Source organism: Petaurus breviceps, unplaced genomic scaffold (assembly GCF_028583685.1).
Source record: "Petaurus breviceps papuanus isolate PSGF00001 unplaced genomic scaffold, PetGlider_PUasm1.0 37, whole genome shotgun sequence".
In the NCBI taxonomy this organism is placed as follows: domain Eukaryota; kingdom Metazoa; phylum Chordata; class Mammalia; order Diprotodontia; family Petauridae; genus Petaurus; species Petaurus breviceps.
This window is the reverse complement of record NW_027186296.1, coordinates 99,955,924-99,976,297: the sequence shown is the minus strand read 5'-3', so window position 1 is coordinate 99,976,297 and position 20,374 is coordinate 99,955,924. Positions and strand designations below refer to the sequence as shown.

At 42.6% G+C, this 20,374-nt stretch overlaps 1 protein-coding gene across 12 annotated transcripts in view; it reads left to right on the top strand.

Moving 5' to 3' along the window:
- The window catches only part of ATE1 (arginyltransferase 1), a 227,633-nt gene that overhangs the window by 87,063 nt on the left and 120,196 nt on the right, over positions 1 to 20,374 (top strand). The window lies entirely within an intron of this gene.

Sequence of the window (20,374 nt, the reverse complement as noted above, 5' to 3'; positions counted from 1 at the left end):
CCAAGCACCATGCGAAGTACTGGGGATACAAAAAAAAAAAAAAAAAGGCAAAAGACAGTCCCTGCCCTCAAAGTCCCTAAAATATAATGGAGGAGACAAAATGCAAGCAAATATATGCAAAGCAAGCTATATACAGGATAAATAGGAAAGACTTAACAGAGAGAAGGCACTGGAATTAAGATGGTGTGGGGAAGGCTTCCTGTAGAAGATGAGATTTTAGTTGGGACTTAAAGGAATCCAGGGAGGTCAGTAATCAGAGCAAAGGAGGGAGAGCATTCCAGACATGGAACAAAGCCAGAGAAAATGCCTAGAGCTGAGAGTTGGAGTGTCTTGTTTTTGGACCAATCAGGAGGCCATTGTCACTGGATTGAAGAGTACAGGGTTGGGAAGTAAGGTGTAAGAAGACTGTAAGTATAGGAGTCATCTAGATTATGAAGGCTTTGAATTCCAAGACTTAACACAGGCTGACCCACCAGCAGGCAAATGCAATAATCCAGGTATGAGGTGAAGAGGGTAGGCACCAGAGTGATAGCAGTGTCAGAGGAGAGAAGGAGATTTATTTGAGAGATGTTGCAAAGGTGAAATTGAAAGGGCTTGGGAACAGATTGGGTATGGGGGAGAAGGGTGTGGTGGTGAGTGTCCCATCCAGCGGGACCAAGTTATTCGTGGGTCCGAGGAGGACCCAGCCTGCAAAGGAATGGGTGGGAAAGAAGGAGCGAGACCAAGCGAGTTTGTTTTAAGGTCTGAAGGTCTGATGATCAGAGGATCTTTATTGCTGGTAAACAGGACTAATATACTCTTTGAAGAAGTGGGCGGGGAGAGGAATTCTTGTAAACAAACTTTGAAACATTTTGTGGTTAGGACACCTGGTGCCGAAAAAACTCTGTGGTCAGCAGATTCACATGGCGTGGTACTCGGGGGTGTGTTCCCCTTTTTTCTCTAATGACTGGTGAAAGGCCTGTCTTAGGCTATGAGGCCTGCATCCACGTCCAGCGGACCTGGCAGTGCCCCTGTCTTAGGCTATGCGGGTGGCCACCGTCTCTAGCATCTATATTGGCAGACCCCCTGTCTTAGGCTATGTGGGTTGCCCCCGCCCCTGGCATCTTAAAAGAACATTCCAGAGACGGACCAACAATAATCCTGTCATTGGGTACATCTGCAGCAAGGTCTGTTGTTTCTGGCTCGTGGTAGCCCCACTATTCCCGTCATTGGCTCTTTCACAGCGTTGGTCAAAACCTTATGATCTACGAAAACATTTCCACACCCTCGAGTACCATGGATCGGCATCTGAACCAGCAAGAGTAGAAAATTGAAGGCCTTCGAGGATGGTTGTAGAAGGAAGGTCGTCACAAGACCCACCGGAATTAAGCCGATGATAATGAACAGCAATGGGTTTCCTAAGAGCCGAGTCAATCTGTGATTTAACAAAAGTGGTTAGTTTGTTGAAGGCCCAGGGCCCAAAGGAGAGGAGCAACAGAATCCCCACAAGGGGTCCCAAAAGGGTGGGGAGCAAGGTAGTCAGCCAGGGGGATGTAGAGAACCAGTTTTGATACCAGGATTCCTTCTGATCTCTTTCCTTCTTCCTTTTTTCTAAACTTTCTTTAACCCTTTTTAAACTATCTTCTACAAGGCCAAGCTTGTTAGTATAGAAACAGCATTCTTCTTTTAAAGCAGCGCAAAGGCTGCCTTGCTGTAAAAAAAAGGAGATCTAGGCCTCGCCTATTTTGCAAGACCACCTCGCCAAGGAGGCCACAGAGTCTTTAAGATTTTCAAGGCCTGCTTGGAGTTCCTGGAGGTCCCTATCAATAATTGCGCTAAGCTGAGCATATTGCATATTTGAATTGACCAAGGAGGCAATCCCAGTTCCAGTGCCAATGGACCCAAGACCTATGAGGACAGCCAAGGTAAGTGCGGTCAGGGGTTCTCTTTTAGTTCTACTGTGTGGATTGGAGCTTCGTTCCCAGAACCGGAGGAATTCGTCTGGGTAGTGGACAGTGAGGTGAGGAAGAAGGGAAACCTCCACACAGTAATCTTTATTTTTCAAAAAGGAGGTTGTAATCACAAAGGTGGTAAGTCCAGAGGAACAGGCAAGATAGGAATTATTTGGTGCTGCAATAAATTGAAATGAGGCATTAACTATAATGGAACGATTGCAGACCTGTTCAAGTTGCCTGGGAGGGAGCATAAGCGGTCCCAAGAGACACAGGCCGAGGCCAGAAATGCGACTGAGGGTAAGGCCATGTTTATCCTTTGTTCCCCAGCGCAGGGAAGAGGTGTCATTAGTAAAGGTAAGGTTCCCAAAATGGGCAACTCCTTCATAAAAGGGGGGAGCTGAGGAATAACAAACCCAACAGTCTTCTAAGGAATGGTTAGTCATTTTGCTAATTGCATATACAGAGGCGTTAACCAAAGAAAGAATAAGTTCAGCGGAGGAAGGGGGTCCATTGGGAAATGTGGGCCAAAAGGGTTCATTCACTGATGCTCTAGGTGTAGGGGAAATGGGCAGGGGATCAGGCTTGATTTTGATTCTGTGCCCCTGAGAAGATCCCGAGTGAAGCTCAATACTGGGACCAACAGCCACAGGCTTATTTTGGTTAGGGATGCTCTTACGGAGCTTGATGGTAAAAGTCAAACCATCATCATATCGTTCTTTGTAAAGCCTAAGTCCCCAAGACACACCCCGGTCCCAGTGAGTATATTTTTTACCGGGTTCTGTAAATTGGATGCGCAGGGGATGGCACCACCCTGAGCACTCCTGGTTATTTCTCCATTCTGCACTATGGGGGAAAGGGTGTGTATAGTTAGCTTTAACCGTAATAAAATCCCATGAGGAGGAGGGATGCCAGTAGGTGTCCCCAGTGGTTTCGCAGCCCCAGCAGTGGCAATCGTAATCTGCCAAGCCTCCGCACTTGTAGTTCAGGGCGCGATTTCTATGATAACCGGGACAGACATAGAAGGAATAGCCTTTTAACCTACTCCTTCGCCTCTGATTCCCGCAGCCTCCCTGTGTAGGATGGTAAACTTTATTTGAAGGACCCTTATTGGGGGCCTGACGTTGCTCGAGATAGTCATTCACATCCCAGCCGGCTGGTGCCCCTAAAGCTAATTTGCAAAGATCAGGGTATAGGGTAGGCCACCAGCCATCAGATGTTATTTTTGACTCACTCCACACTGTATCACCTACTCCATTTACTACCAGCCAGGTATGGTTGAGAAGCTGGTACGAAGTGCCAGGGATGGCCCCAAAGATGACAAACAGGCAAAGGATCATTGTGATGTCTGGCAGGCTCGTCTGGTTCATGACGTCTCCTGAAATAAAGCACAGTTAGAAGACTTCTCAGGGAGATCCCTGGGCGAGTTGTGAAGTTTTATCACGCGCTCTGGAAGCCATCTGGTGTTTTGTGCTTGTGTATCATAGACTCAGGCATGTCCTTTGCCCCAGATAAGGACCGGGTCGGGGCCCTGCCATTTATTGGACAGTGGATCTTTCCACATGGCCTGTGCATAAGAGCTTGCCGTGGATGAATGCCAGAAGCGGTCGGCAGCGGTTTTGCCATTAGCATCAGAAGTGAGGAAATTCAAAACAAACATTGCATGGTTTAGGAGGGTCTTGAAATTCCCTGCTCTGGGGTATAACATATCCCCCCCTGATTGTAATTTTAAGATCATATTTTTTAATGTTTGATGAGCTCTTTCAACTATGCCTTGGCCTTGAGGGTTATATGGGATGCCTGTGATGTGCTTAATCCTCAGTTGGGCGCAGAACTGTCAGAAAGCAATGCTAGTGTAACCAGGCCCATTATCAGTTTTGATAGTTTGGGGCTGTGGGAGGACCGCTAGGGAGGCAAGAATGTGATAAATCACATGTTTAGAAGCTTCGCCCCTTTGGAGGGACCCAAAGAGGAAGCCGCTAAAGGTGTCAATGGAGACATGAACATATTTCAATTTACCAAAAGGTGGATAATGGGTAACATCCATTTGCCATATTCCCCCGGGCAATAACCCCCGGGGATTTACTCCCAAATGAGGTTCAGGTAGGAGGGTCAGGCAGCCCTTGCACTGACGCACTATTTGTCATGCTTGTTCACGAGTGATGGAATATCGCAACCTAAGGGTTTGTGCATTAAGATGGTGCAAGGCATGGGCTTTTTGTGCAGCGTAAAGAGGGGAATCAGTGAAAGCAACGGCCACCAGTTGAGTGGCTTGATCGACTTCATCATTTCCTTCCGCCAATGGACCGGGCAGGCCTGAATGGGCCCGGACGTGACTAATGAAAAAAGGGGCAATTCGGGCAAGAATAAGGCGTTGAAGTTCTGCAAATAAGGGAGAGGCATTAGTCGAAGGGCGAATGAAAGGAACTGTTTCCAGGAGGGGGACAGAGTGTGCTATATAAGCACTATCAGTATACAAATTAAAAGGCTCTTGCAAGAGCTCAAAGACCTTAATAATGGGTACAAGCTCAACTAATTGTGCAGATAAAAAATGGGTATTAAAGCAGGATACCTGACCATCAATGCTAAATGCAGCCACACCCGTGGAGGAGCTGTCGGTAAAAACCAAGCGGGCTCCTTGAATTGGTGTTGTTTTTGTTCCTTTGGGGAAAACCACAGGCGTCCTTTGCAGAAAATGAATTAGTCTATCTGAAGGAAAATGATTATCAATAGTACCATGAAAGGAAATAGAACTAATTGCCCAATCATCATCATTCTGAATGAGCCACTGTACTTGTGCAGCAGTATAGGGGGATACAATATGATCGGGGTCTTTACCAAAAAGTTTTAAGGCAGCCCCCCTGCCAAGGTGCAAGAGGGTAGCAACCAAATGGGGATAGGTGGGTAAAATCTTAGAAGGGGATGCGGGCAAATGGATCCAAAAAAGCGGTTCTTGTTGCCAAAGCAAAGGGGGTGGGAAATATGAAGACCCAAAGGGCTTGTAGGGGTGCATAATACCCTATGTGCTGATCATGAATGGCCGCTTAACCATAATAAGAGCTTTGCGCGCCTCAGGAGTAAGGTGGCGGGGGGAGGATGGGTCAGAGTCCCCTTTCAAAATGTCAAACATGGGCCTTAACTCCCCTGTAGTGACTTTCAAATAAGGTCTCAGCCAGTTGATATCTCCAAGGAGCCTCTGGAAGTCATTAAGTGTGTGAAGGCAGTCTACCCTTAATTGGAGTTTCTGTGAGAGGACATGATTAGTGAAGAGCTCAAAACCCAAAAACAACTGGGGAGGCTGGGTTTGGATCTTTTCAGGGGAAATAAAGAGCCCGCGTGTCTGTAGAGCCGTAAGGAGCGATTGACAGATTTTGGACAGGTACGGCTCATCAGGTCCTGCTAGGAGGATGTCGTCCATATAGTGGATGATATAAATCTCAGGGTGGCGCAACCGGAATGGATCTATAGTCTGGGCCACAAATTTCTGGCAAAGGGTAGGGCTGTTGGCCATGCCTTGGGGAAGGACCCTCCATTGGAAACGGGGAGAAGGGCCCACACAATTAACTATAGGGAGGCTAAAGGCAAAATGTTTGCAATCATCAGGATGTAAGGGGATGGAAAAGAAACAATCCTTTAAATCAATAATGATCTTAGAAAATCCTTTCGGAATGGCTACAGGGGAGGGGAGCCCCGGTTGAAGTGCTCCCATAGGGATCATGGTTTTATTAACTGCTCTAAGATCATGCAGTAAACTCCACTTTCCTGAATGCTTTTGTATAACAAAAATGGGGGTATTCCAAGGTGATGTGGAGGGCTCAATGTGCCCCGCAGCCAGTTGTTCCTGCACTAATTCCACAGCTGCAGCTAGCTTTGTTATGGATAAGGGCCACTGGTCGATCCAGACGGGAAGGTCATACTTCCAGGTGATTTTGTCTGCCTGGTGTGCAGGGGGACCAGTGACCCTTACGAAAAATGGTTGTGGAAGCCCAAGCCTGCACGACCCACCTTAGGGGCAGTCGATATGGGGGTCAAACGTCCCTGTTTGTTTTTTCTAAGACCTTGTCCTGGGAGGAATCCCTGGGAGAGCATCTGCTGGGCCACAATCGCATTGGGGCTGCACATAATGACTCCCATCTGAGAAAGGATGTTCCTACCCCAGAGATTAACAGGCAGTCCAGGAACCACAAACGGCCGGACAGTACCGGCATTTCCTTCATTATCCTTCCAGGGTAACCATTGAGAGCTTTGGAGGGTGTTCCTGGACTGACCAATGCCTTGTAAGTGGGTTATGGAGGCCTGCAAGGGCCAAGCAGTGGGCCAGGCTTCTTGTGACAAAATGATAGAGTCGTCCCCAGAATCCAGAATACTTTCAAAAATCCTACCCTGTATTGTGAGCTTAAGAGTAGGGCGTTCCTGAGAGATGGCCTGGACCCAGTACAGGTCGGATGATCCAGACCGGGATACTCCCCGCCTTTTGACAAGGGCAGGGTAAGCAGTATCCAGGGGGAGCGGCAAGGCCTGGGCCAAGCATTGTCCCTTATCAATGGAGACCGCCATAGGGGGTGGTAGCAAGCAGCTGAATCTCCCTGTTATAGTCATTATCAACTAGGGAGGGGTGAATCATTAGGCCAGCAAGGGTGGAGGACGCACGGCCCATAATAAAGAAATAATAATTTGGTGGGAGAGGGCCAAAGACACCCGTAGGAATGGTCTGCACCCCATCTTCCGGATTCAATATTGTCAGGGAGGCGGCACATAGGTCCACCCCTGCACTCCCCTGTTGTTGCTCGGCAAAGGGGGGGTGCTGGGCAGATGGGCTGTTCCCCGAGGCTCTACAAAGGGAATGGGTTGAGGGGCCCAGGGCTGGCCCCTCCAGCCGTTTCCCAGATGGGAGGGTAAGGGTTGGCCGTCCACGTCAGTGGCAGACCGACAGGTATTGGCCCAATGTTTCCCCTTATAACAACAAGGGCAAACAGTTGAGTGTTGATTTAGCTGTTTTGGAGGGCCTGCAGAGGGTGGGGTGTCCCCAGGGCATTGGCGAGCAAAATGACCGGGCTGGCCGCATCGGAAACAATGTCTAGGAGGCCCGCCTACTTGGAGTGCCGCTCCTATAGCTAAATGCACGGCATGTGACATTTTGGAAGGAAGGGGATCTATATTGCGGCACAAATGAACCATTTATTAAGGTATTTATCTCTCCATTTGCCGCGGTAATACAGCTCGGCAGGCATTATTAGCATTCTCATAAGCTAAGGGCTTAACAAGTTGGTCATTAGCAGCCTCCTGCCCCAGGGTCCTCTCAGTGGCTTCTAATAGGCGGCTGATGTATTCAGAAAAATCTTCCTGCCCTCCCTGTACGATCTTATTAAGGGGGGCAAAGGGGGAGCCAGTGTTGGGCAGGGATCGCCCCGGGGCTGCGTTGGCGGTCTGGGCCAAAAGCCCCACAGGGAAATGCCACTGTAGGTCTTCTGCCACATACTTCCCTTGTCCACTAAGTTTCTCATAAGTCCAGTTCGCAGAAGGCCAAAGTGGAGATTTCAAGTTAGCAGCGGCAGCGGACTGGCAGCGATGGAAAAAATCTGCTTTCCAGGTTAGGAATTGCCCGCGTGAAAGGACTGCTTGAACTACACGGACCCATTCTCCGGGGAGCATATGGCCTCCAAGGGACATGGCCTCAAGGGCTGAGAGTGTGAAAGGCGCATTAGGTCCGTAAGATTTGACTGCAGCTTTCAGATCCTTTAAGGTCTTAAAATCTAATTTACGGAACCCTGCAGGGGGAGCGCCTTGTGCCTCCGGAGTCTCATTGTAACTTTCGTTTTCATTCTCATTCTCCCCCTCACTATCCGATTCCCCCTGCGAGTCATCAGTAGCGGAGGGCTTTACAGCAGAAGTGGAGGGGCCATCGGAAGGGGGGGCGGACTTATCGGAGCGAGTTACTACAGGAAAGGTTAACCTTACATCTTTGGTTTTATGAGAGGGTCCCTTCTGGCGGGAAGGCAGGGGAGGAGCAACTGAGGGGCCTGAAGCCGGGAGGAGAACAGAATTATGCAGCGTTTTCTGTAAGGAGGAGAGTTCAGTAGAAAGCTGAACAAACTGCTTCTGGAGGTCAAGGACCTCCCGAAGTTCATTAACCTGGGTGGAAAGCTGATTTCTAGCTTCTATGAGGGTGGCAGGGGATAAGCCAGGCAAAAGAAGGGCAGGTGCACAAGTCTGAACCACATAAGGAGGAGAAATTTGATGGGGGCTTGTGTTGAGGAGAGGTCCAAGGGGCCCATCAGGGTCATTATAACGAGCTGCCTCATCCTCCAAGGTTGCCGCATCTCCAGGGTCTAAAATATCACTGCTGGATTTTTTTGTAAATATTGGAAAGTTAAGGGAGTTGGCCGTAGGTGGCTCCTCCTTGGGAAGGGGGGGATAGAGGGGTTGTCTCGGGGCTACGGGCATGTCTTACCACCGACGGGGGCCAAGGAGGCGGAGGAGGCTGCTCGGGACAGGGGGCGGAGGCAGAACTCCGCGACTGATAGTAACTGTTGGTTATTTGGGTCCTTGTGGGCTGCTTCTACAATATCTCTAATGAGGTCCCAATAAGAGAAGACAGTCACAGGGACCGCCTCCGGACCTTCTGTTTGCAATTTTCTATTTAGATCCCTGCCAACTTTCTGCCACTTGCCAGGGTGAATCTCTGGCCCATTTATAATGAACCAAGGGCAGACATCATCCACAAATAAAAAACTTAACAATCTTTTTTCTTAACTTTAAGTCCCCTTTCCCTGAGTAATGATTTAAGGTCCTTTATAAAGACCTGTTCCTTAGATAATTTCTGACCCATGAGTGTGAGATGGACGAATTCAACTTAATGAGGACGGGGGCTCTTAGGCAGCCCGGGGGTTCTTCACCGAAAAAGAAGGGGTCGCAGTGACTTCTCTGCTAGGCACTGGTCCGTCTGGCAAGGGTCCGTGCCTCGGGCCCCACGTTGGGCGCCACTTGTCCTGTCCTGCAGGACCAAGTTATTCGTGGGGCTGAGGAGGACCCAGCCTGCAAAGGAATGGGTAGGAAAGAAGGAGCGAGACCAAGCGAGTTTGTTTTAAGGTCTGAAGGTCTGATGATCAGAGGATCTTTATTGCTGGTAAACAGGACTTATATACTCTTTGAAGAAGTGGGCAGGGAGAGGAATTCTTGTAAGCAAATGTTGAAACATTTTGTGGTTAGGATGAAACACTCTGTGGTCAGCAAATTCACGTGGCATGGTACTTGGGGGGGGGTGTGGCTTTCTCAGGGGGGGGAAGGGTGCCTGGCCTGAAGGCCTTCACTCCCAACAGGTGAGAGATAATGAGGAGTCCACTATGAATCTTACATGGTGAACTTAAGACATTGGGAGGATGGTGTTGCCATCTACACTAAACATTAATGGACAATAGTGAGTTTAAAATGTCTACTGGACATCCATTTTCATCTGAAAGGCAATTGGAGTTGTGAGGATCAGAGGTCTACAGCAAGATTGGGGAAGGATAGATAGATTTGAGAGTCATCAGCATAGAGATGATAATTAAATCCAAGGGAGCTGATGAGATTACCAGATGAAGTAGTATAGGGGCACTATTTATAGAGAGATAAGTGAAAGAGGTCTCTGGACAAAAACCAGAGGAACACCTAGGGTTAGAGGGCATAATTTGAAGGAGTATCCAGCAAAGGAGACAGAGAAGGAACAGTCAGGTGGGAAGAAAACTAGGAGAGAATAATGTCCCAGAAACTGAGAGAGCTAAGAGGAGGAGAGTGTGATCAACAGTGTCAAAGGCTGTAGAGAAGTCAAGGACAATGAGGATTGAGAAAAGGCCATTAGATTTGGCAACTAAAAGATCATTAGTAATTTTGGAGAGAACAGTTTCAGTGGATAGATGAGAACTGAGGACAGACTGTAAGGGATTAAGAAGAGAGTGAGAGGAAAGTGAAGGCACCTGTTGTTGATGACCTTTTCAAGGAGTTTAGGCACCAAAGACAGAAGAGAAATAAGACGATAGGAGATATAGGAGGATCAGGTTCTTTCAGGATAGGTGAGATCCGTATTTTGTAGGCAGTAGAAAATGAGCCAATAGAGAAGAGATTGAAAATAAAGGAGAGATAAGATGGCGGGGGCAATTTATTGGAGGAGATGGGATGTGATGGAATTAATTGAACAGGCAGAAGGGTTAACCTTGGTAAAGAATAAGGTCACTTCACCATGTGAGACAGAGGTGATGGAGGAGAGAATGGCAAGAGTGATAGGAAATGAGGAAGAGGGGAGAAGAGGGAGTTCATGGCCAGTAGCCTCCATTTTTTCTGTAAAATTTGAAATAGAGGTTTTAGCTCAGAGAGTTGGGGGAGAGGGAACTATAAGAGGTTTGAGGAAGGATGAAAAGGCTTGGAAAAGTCACTGTGGAGAGTGGAATAGTGAATTGATAAGGGAGACATAGTGGTATTAACTAGCAGCAGTGAGGGCCCAGTTGAGGTTATGTAACATAAATGTTAGTGGACCCAGTCTGAACAGTGTAGGACCAATGCAATATTCACAGCACTCATGATCACTATAAATATACTTGCATGGTGCTTAGTCACAAACTATAACAGACTCTCCATACAAAAGACAGAAACAAAACATTTTTTCAGATACCAGAAAACCTTATCCCAAAACCATCATAGTAGCAAAGAACATATTAAGCCACAACAGCACAGAGAGCCACAGAATTCTTTTTTTTTTTTTTATATTGAATCAGGGCTTAGTTTATTGGCATATCCATCTACAGAGACAGGTGTTTTCCTCTCAAAAGCAAAACAAGTGAGACAGTTTCCAATCTGCCATAACATATAACTGAAAAGCTTCACTTTGAAAATGTAGCATTTGTCAGGTTACATTACTCCTTTTTAACTTTCACTATTTTTACACTGCTGCCAGAAACTTTTTCAGCATTTGCTTTGAATTCAGTCTTCAGTGCATCTCTTACTGCTTTTGCACAGATCTAGGAATATTGGATATAGCTGAGTCCAGCCTGTCTCCAATATGCCACCATGGCTTCCGGGAAGGCCGAGCCACAGAATTCCTTAGCCTTCCCACAAACCAACTTTTACTCACAAGCCTAACTGTGCTTGCCTGCCATCCTCTCTTTTCCCACTGTCTAGCTGTTCTGACTCCCAGCTTCCTGTGGGTGTTGCTGTACCCTTCATCAAACTCCTCCTACCACAGGCTCCATATGACTATATTCAGCCTATTAGGGGGGCAGAGTATATTTTCAAAGCAGGGAAGGTCTTCAAATTCCCTTAGGTTTATTAAGGAGCAGGGAAGATCTTCAAACTAACATGATTTTCTCCACTTTTGTTCAGCAGGAGCGAAGGTGATGAATGGTGGGAGTGATCTAAGGTTGGAGCTTGACTGGGCATAATTTGTGATAAGAGGGGACTAGAAATTTAGAAGAGGAGGATAGTGTAGAGTTGTATTGGTTCACCAAGGAGTAAAGATAATAAGAAGAGGAGAAAGTTGCTAGTGCAGGAGAGAAGGCCTGTGAGAAAATCGAGGGTTCAAAGGATTGGTGGTCACAGTCATGGATAAAGAGTAGGATTATATAAGGGAAGACAGAGGGAGAGATGGAAAGCCAATAGAAGATGTTTGGAGAAGAGAATTCCAGAATTCTTGAATATAAAGGTGGTACGTTTGTGGGTAATGATGAAATCAAGGGTATGACCATTTTTGTGTGTTACTGAGGTCGGGTGAAGGAGTAACTCCTGGGAGATGGTGAGTACATCGAGTAACTGAATAGTCAGGGTATTTAAGGGAGAATCAGTATGTGTTGAAGTCCCTTAGTATGAGGACAAGAGTTGAAGAGAAAAATTTTAAGCCAGGTTTTCCCATGCCATCACACCACTTGTCCCTTGTTGTTGCAGCAGACAGCCCTTGACTCTAGTTCCTCGAAAGTGACTTGCAAGAACGCTGATTTTGACTTCTTTTTCATTTTGGGGGTGAGCAGGGACTGCAGTATTCATTGTAGGTGTTATTACATTCTTTTTCCCTCTAAACCTCTTCTGAACTTCCCATTTATGTTGAGAGCTCTATCGTTTTTCTGATCTCCCAGGTTACTTTCAGTGTAACCTCCTTGTCAGTTTTGAGTCCTCATTCTCCCATACCTCATATATCCTATGAGTTGCTGTGTCTTGTCATTTCCACTTCCACACCCTCCCTCCTATATATCCCCTTCTCTCTATTCATGAAGTAGGCCCTTTTCACCTCTCTTTCAGATATTATAGTAATCTTCACTTTGGTTTACCTAACTCAAGTATTTGCTCACCCTAATCAATCCTTAACATAATTGTCAAATTGATTTTCCTAAAATGCAGTGTGACCATGTCACCTTCTTCCTCATTAACTCCATTGGTTCCCTCTTGGCTCTAGGATCAGCAATAAACTTCTCTGTTTAGAATTTAATGCTCTTAACTGCCTTTCCCATTCCTACCTTTCCAATTTTCTTACAAGTTACTCCCCTTCATGTAATCTATTAGCAGACCAGCCATATTTGTCTGTTTGCTATTAAAATATATATATATATATATATATATATATAAACACTGTCCCCTGTCTGTCTTTTCATTGCCTGTCCCTCATGCTTGAAATGCATTTTTTCTTTACTGCTGACTCTTGGAATCGCTGGTTTTCTTAAGAACCTATTCAAGAACCACCTTCTAATGAATCCTTTCTATATCCCTTCAGCTTTGTGTGCCTCCCTTCCCAAAAAAGCCTTATATTAATTTTGTATGTATTCTGTATATATTATTATATGTTCATGTTGTCTCCCTGGTTAGAATGTAAATTCCTTGAGGTCAAGGCCTCTTCTATTTTTGTCAGTATCCCTGGTGCTTAGTACAGTGTTTGGCATGTAGAAAATTGTTGATTGATTTATTTTTTATGAAAGGTTTATTGTGAGCCTATAAAAGGAGTTAAATAGAAGAAAAATAAAATAATGTGTAAAATATGCAACCTTGATTTTTTCCCAAGTAGATTAAGTTTTCTAAATTTTAAAATGTTACTGCTATTACTTCTAGTTTGATAGTGGATCCAATAGGTGTTGTTTAAGTACAACTTTGATAGCTCATTATGTGCAGTGTTTATTTTGAGATAATTTCAGTTTGCTTTCTGATAACATATTTGTAATTGACAGGTGTGCAAGTAATGTGTTACAGAATATGGGTTGATAAGAAATTGTCACTGTTCTGGGCCTTTAAGAGGTGACTGAATAGTTTTAGATTTATTCCAAGGAATTTATTGGTTTACAATTTACACAGGTTTTATAATTCTTCTTTGTATTTTTATCTCCCTGTTCCCTTATTTATTATTCCTTTACTTTATTTATTTATTTAATTTATTTTTTTAATTATTTATTCCTTTGAAATTTTCATACATTTTTCCTTTTTTTTAAATTTTGAAATATTGCTATTTTGAAATTTCAAAGTTTGAAATATTGCTAATGAGTAAGATAACATGTAAAAATGTTTAATGATGGTGGGGGAGGCTAAGTGGCGTAGTGAGTAAAGTGCCAACCCCGGAGTTTGGTTCTGGCCTTCACACACACACACACACACACACACACACACACACACACGTGTAACCTTGGGCAAGTTATTTAACCCCAGTTGTCCTCCAAAGGAAAAAAAAAAGTTTCACAAAACTGTTAAAAAAAAAAATCATTGGCACCAGTGATTCTTTCCCCTTTACTCCTCTTTCCCCCCAAAGAAATAAGCATAGTCAAGCAAAACAAATGAACAGTTAGCCATATCTGAAAATAAATGTCTCATTCTGTGCCTTTAATTCACCACACTGTATTCATCAGAGTTCTGAAGTCTTTCAATGCTGTTTGCTTTTATATTATTGTAGATATTCTGTGAATTAGCCTTTGAGTTCTTGTGACTTGACTGTGGGGCAATTCATACAGATCTTCCCAAGGTGCTTTGGATTATAAGAGATTATACTTAAGTAAGAATTCTACTTGAGGTTGATGGATAGACATTGATTTAACAAACCTAAATTTAATGACAGCTTTTATGGATATCTTCAGGGATGACCCATGTTCATGCCTTCTGGAATATATCAGTTGCACACATATGTTATTATAGTAGAGATTATTTCCATTCTCTGTTCTAGTTTGTCCTGATTCCTATGAACCTGTTATAGCTATCCTTTTTACCTGAAAAAAAAAAAAAAGATTAAAATATTTGACAGTAACTCTAAATAATGTTGAGGCTCTTTTTTTTTTTTTTAACTTTTTGGAGGGGGTAAGGTAGGGCAGTTTTTGTTTTGTGTCTGAGGTGAGATTTGAATTCAGGTCCTCCTGACTCCAAGGCTTGTGCTCTATTCACTGAGCCACCTAGCCTCCCTTTATTGAAGCTCTTATAGCACCTTACTGGATAAAAATATATCTCCAGGATCAGTTAGTCAGTCAAGAAGCATTTATTACATGACTGCTTTATACCAAGCCCTGTGCTAAACCCTGGGGATTAAGAATAAAAAGGTCAAAAGACAATCTACACTTTCAAAGAACTCACAGTTTAATGGGGTAGACAGCATACAAACAATTGAACAGAATAAGCTATATACTGGATAAGTTTGATATATTGAGCTGAGAGAAGTCACTAACATTAGAGGAGTATTGGGAAAAGCTTTTTGTAAAAAGGTACGATTTTAACTGGTACTTGAAGGAAGCTGAGGAAGCTAGGAGATGGAGATAGGGCGAGAATTCCATGCATGGGAGTATAATCAGTGAAAATACCTGGTCTGGGGAGATGGAGTTTTTTGTTTAAGTTGGTCAGTATTGTATCACAGAGTAAGGAATAAAAATATTGTAAAGGTAGGAAGGGGCCAGATTGTGAAGTGCTTTAAAAACTAGAGCATTTCATATTTGATTTCAGGGGTGATGGGGAGCCATTGGAGTTTATTGAATTAGGGGAGGTGACATGGTCAGACTGTCAGACCGGGACTTTTGGAAGATCAATTTAATAGCTTGAGTGGAGGATGGATTAAAGTGTGGAGAGGTTTGAAGTGGAGAGGTAAGCCAGCAAGCTATTAAAAGTTCAGGCATTAGGGACAGCTAGGTGGCACAGTGAATAGAGCACTGGCCCTGGATTCAGGAGGACCTGAGTTCAAATGCAGTCTCAGACACTTAATGCTTGCCAGCCATGTGACCTTGGGCGAGTCATTTAACCCCAATTGCCCTGCCTTCCCCCCTCCAAAAAGCAAAAAAAAAAAAAAGTTTAGTCATTAGTTCATTACAGTCTGCATAGTGGGGTAACATATTCAACTTATGCATTATGTCAGAGTATACTAGAGATGGTTTTTTTTTTTTTTTGGTGAGGCAGTTAGGGCTAAGTTACTTGCTCAGGGTCAGACAACTAGTAAGTGTCAAATATCTGATCACATTTGAACTCAGGTCCTCCTGACTTCAGGGCTGGTGCTTTATCACTGTACTATCTAGCTGCCCCTGGAGATGTTATAAAGGTAAAATCAGTAGTGCTTGTCAAAAGATTAGATATGGGTGGGGGGGAGCAGTGAGAAATCAAGGATGACCCCTAGGTTTTGAGCCTGGGTGACTAGGAGGATGGTAGTGCCCTTAATAGGGAAGTGTTAGGAAGGGTTTGGGGGGACAGCTAATGAATTCAGTTTAGGACATGTTGAGTTTAAGAGTTTAAGATGTCTATGGGATATGCAGTTTGAGATATCTAATAGGCATTGGAATTATGGGCTTAGGGGTAAGGAGAGAAATTGGGGCTGATTTGGTTAAGGTTAGAAGCCAAACTGTAGAGAGTTAGGAAGAGAATGAGGAAAGAAATGAAGACTCCTATTGTAGATGGCCTCCTATTCATTCATTCATTTATTTATTTGCTTTTTGGAGGGCAATTGGGGTTAAGTGACTTGCCCAGAGTCACACGGCTAGTAAGTGTTTCAAGTGTCTGAGGTCAGATTTGAACTCAGGTCCTCCTGACTGCAGGGCCAGTGCTCTATTCACTGTGCCACGTAGCCACCCCTGTAGATGGCCTTCTCAAAGAGTTTAGCCATAAAAGTGAGGAGAGGTATAAGATGATAGCTAGCAGAGATGGATGAAGGATCAAGTGAGGAGTTTTTTGAGGATGGGGGAGACATGGGCTGCATTAGAGAAACATCCAGTAGACAGAGATTGAAGATTAGTGAATGAGTGGGGATAATAGAGGGAGCAGTCTGCTGGAGAAGATGGGATGAAATGGAATTATTTGTGCATGTTGTGGGGTTTGTCTTGGCAAAGATAAAGGCCACCTCTTCACGTGAGACAGGAGTGAAGGTGCAGATAATAGGGGACGGAGTCTGAGTTATGTGAGATGAGGAGGGAAGAGGAGGAAGCTTGGCAAATGACCTAATTGTTTTTTTCAGTGAAAATTGAGACACTGTTTTTTAGCTAAAAGGATAAGATGAAGGGGAGCTATGGGTAATTTGAAGAAGACAAGATTTGGGGAAGCCACTGTGGTGAATGGGATAGTGAATAATTTAGGGAATTATAAATGCCCTGCCACAGTGAGGGTCCAGTAAAGATTACTTAACATAAATTTGTACTGGACTTGGTTATTAGATAATTAGTAAAGTCAGTAGCTTTTATAAAATGGTTTATAATGAAAAAATTAATTCCACAAGGGAGATTATACTTGGTTGATTTTATTACCTAAATTATCATAAACATTTTTGCATAGTATTCAGTGATAAATGCTTGAATTTGTGGAAAATAGCTTTTACAAAATTGTCCTCATGTTGATTTTTAAAAAAGAAATATGCAATAATCAGCTTAGAGACTAGTTGAGAGAAGATTTCCCTATCATTAAGCATAGTGTATTCTTTTATGTTAGAATCCTAGAGGGTTCCAGTTTTTCTGTCAAGAAAATAGGAACCTAGAACAAGAACCCAGTGTTCCAGTCAGCCTAACGTCCTTAATTCTTTCCAGTATATGCTTAGTTATGTTCCTGTTTCGAAACTTGTTATGCTTTTTATATCCTTTGAAAGTTCTTCCATTTTTTACTGCCATGTTCTTCATTGATGCTGCTGATAGCTGTCTCGGCCTACAGTGATCATTTCTTTCTCTGAATTAATATAATCTCACATTGGCTAACATTTATTTTTATTATTTCTGATGTCAAAGTACTTATTTGTTGGTGTGGGGTGCACAATCAGCCAACATTGATTATGTTATAAAATAGTTAAAGATTATAACTTGAGCATTTTACAACTGTAAAAAGGTATGGTAGCAATAGACATGTTTCAGGATTTAAAATGTAGAGTACCTTCATTTAATTCAGATTCTCATATACAAGGGACAGGTTCAGAGAAGTTAGTTACTTATCCAGTATTGCACCTTACTGATAAGAAGTAATTAGAAGAACCATGACTCATACTCATGTGTTTGGACTTCATATCCAGGACTCTTTCTGTTAGGCAAAGTCCCTAGATTTAAACTAAATTATATGGCAGAAAATAAGTCTCAAGGGGAGGTAGATTGTTTACACTTAGATTCAAGAGAATAAAACAATGACATTAGAGAAATGAAGCAGGGAGACCAGATTGTGTGGAAAAATCTGGGTAAATGAGCTCTTGAAGGGAGCATTTAATGTTTATGACTGTGTAGTTGCCTCTACTTGGGAGAACATATCCCAGGCAAGGAAATTAAGGTATATTGACAATGAAAAATATTATATAGACACACGGGAGACATTCAAGAAACATTTGTTGAATAAATCAGTTTTCAGATATACGCTTGATTTAATGAATCTTTGTATCATATTCCAAGTACAAGTTGTTGAATAATTTAAAATTATTAAAAAATAATCTCAGGTCTTGGCTTCTTAGGGTTTTTTTTCCTAGCATGCCCTCTCCTTGCACAGTGTGAGCTGACAGCTTATCTCTGTCTCCATTCATTTCAATGATTACTTTTCCTGAATTATTATTTTTAGTTTGGAAATTTCATTACTCTAGTCTCAGAAAGTCTCCTTAGTAATCTGTTTTTATTTGGTAAAATTTAGTATGAGTAAACGAACTTGTTTGTTTCCTATTATATATTTGAAGACATTCAGGTTTTTTAGGAATAGGAGTATACTCAAGATTTTATTAGCACTTAAGAAAATTGTAGTCATTTAAAATATGTCACGGTTAAATTTTATAATACCCAATTCCCTTTTGAATCATATACTTCTGTTTGTTTTTCTTTACTCTCTGATATGTCTGGTTTTGTCAAGAATTATTATATATTTGGCTAGGGCAGCGGTACCCTATTATAAAATACTTTATAAATAGCGATGCAGCCTCTGCTTACAAGTTCCAGTAATGAACTCAGTTCAGTACCTCTTAAAGCAGTTAATTTCACTTTTAGGTAGTCTAAATTTCAGGAAGATTTTCTTACACATCAAACCTAAATTGTCCTGTTTACAGCTTGCATTCTGTTAATTTGGAAGCAGATGGCTATTTTCTTAGATAGGAATAGCTAAGAAAATATTACTGAATAATAAAAAATTACTGAATCCTTTCTAATTAGGTTTTATGCACATAGGACTCCTCAATTGCTATCCTGTTAGTGATATTCCAGTAGTCTCTAATTGGGGAGTGGCAAGGATAGGGAAGAGAAAGCAATTTTATTACATTCTGGAATTTTAGTGATGACAAAACTGGACTGGCCCAGGAGTTAGGGTACATGGAGAGAAGGCTGACACGTAACAGGTTGAGTGGGCCAGAGAAATCAACTACAACAAGAAATAATAAAGTACCTTATGTCCAGACAGACAAAAGGTTTGACCTCTGATTTGAAATTGACTTCAATTAAGTATTTATGAAGCACCTTGTTCATCTAGGACATTGTAGTAGGCACTAGAGATACTAAAAAAATAAAATGTAAAAAAAGATGAGAAACAAACCATGCCCTCATGGAGCGGAGCATACATGCTACTCAGGATATAACATTAACAAGTAAGCAAATAATACAAGATCATTCGAGAAAGAAAGCAAAGAAGGAAACAAGCATTTATTAAGCTCCTGCTTTATGCCAGGGACAAGGCAAATATTATTTCATTTGATCTTCAAAGCAACTCTAGGAAGTGGTCATTCAATAAACATTTATTAAGTATATACCAGGCAAAAAACAAAAAAAAAACAACAAAAAAAGTTTATACCAGGCACTGTGCTAGGTGCTGCAGATATAAAAAAAGATAAGAGTCATTCACTGCTGTCAAGGAGCTCACAGTCTTGGAGTAGACAACATTCAAGCAACTATGTACAAATTATATAGAGGACAAATTGGAAATAATCAACAGAGGAAAGGGACTAAAATTAAGAAGGATTAGAAAGACTTCCTTTTGAAGGTGGAGTTTTAGCTGTTGGGAAGCCAAGAAGCAGAGATAATATGTGCTATTATTATCCCCATTTTACAGTTAAGGAAACTTAGAGCTTAGATGACTTGCCTAGGGTCAAATAGTTGGTAAATGTCTAAGTCAGGATTTGAGCTCAGGTCTTCTGATTCCAGGCTCAGTACTCTATCCACTGCACTACCTAGCTACCTCTGGGAGAGGGCACTTATTACAAAATGGTGCTGAGTCTTGAAGAAACAAGTATTTAAAGCAGGTTTCAGGAATTCAGAATAGATATGCAAAGATCAGAGCAATAACTCAGTCACCAGCTATTAAAATATATTATACATCACTAAATGCTTTCAGGGTGAGAGAGGGGCTTCCTATATTTTTCTTGTACTTGTCTTTTTCTTCTACCCCTCAGAATCAAATAGAATTAACTTCACAATGTATACAGGACTGAACCCACAAGGAGAGATGTGTCTGTATGCATGTGAGCAATGGGAGTGGAAAATCAGAGCAAGACATTTTCTTCCATAGTATAATTTAAGGTTATAGAGTAAACGTTAAAAGTGGCTACATATTCTTATTTTTGCCTTTCAAAAATCAATTGGTAACAAATTTTAAAAGTATTTTCCTTTTCGTTTTTAATGTGGTCCTTCAGATTTAAACTCTACTGTAAACTCCAGGTGAATGTGGTTTCTGATACCCATTGGGCAAAAATAGAAAACCTCTAGTCTTGAATCAATGTCATTTTGGTTGCTAAAACTGCCTGGAATATACTTGGAATGGATGATACTTTTCTAGGGAGAGCTTACAAAGGCTTTAGGATCATGGCAAAGATCTACCAACAGAGGTTACTATGAGAAGTTCATCAGAACTTAAAAGTTCAGTGGATAAAAAAGCACTTTGAAGAGTTTATCATCATTAAAGTAATGTTACAGTTATTAGTAATTATTATTCTAATTCTGACCTCATAACTTATTTTTCCCTCCCTCCCGTCATTCCTTTTTCCTTTTTTCTTTCCTTTGTTTATGTGAAATCTGTTTTTCTTGGCAGGTAGATTTTGAAGTATTTTA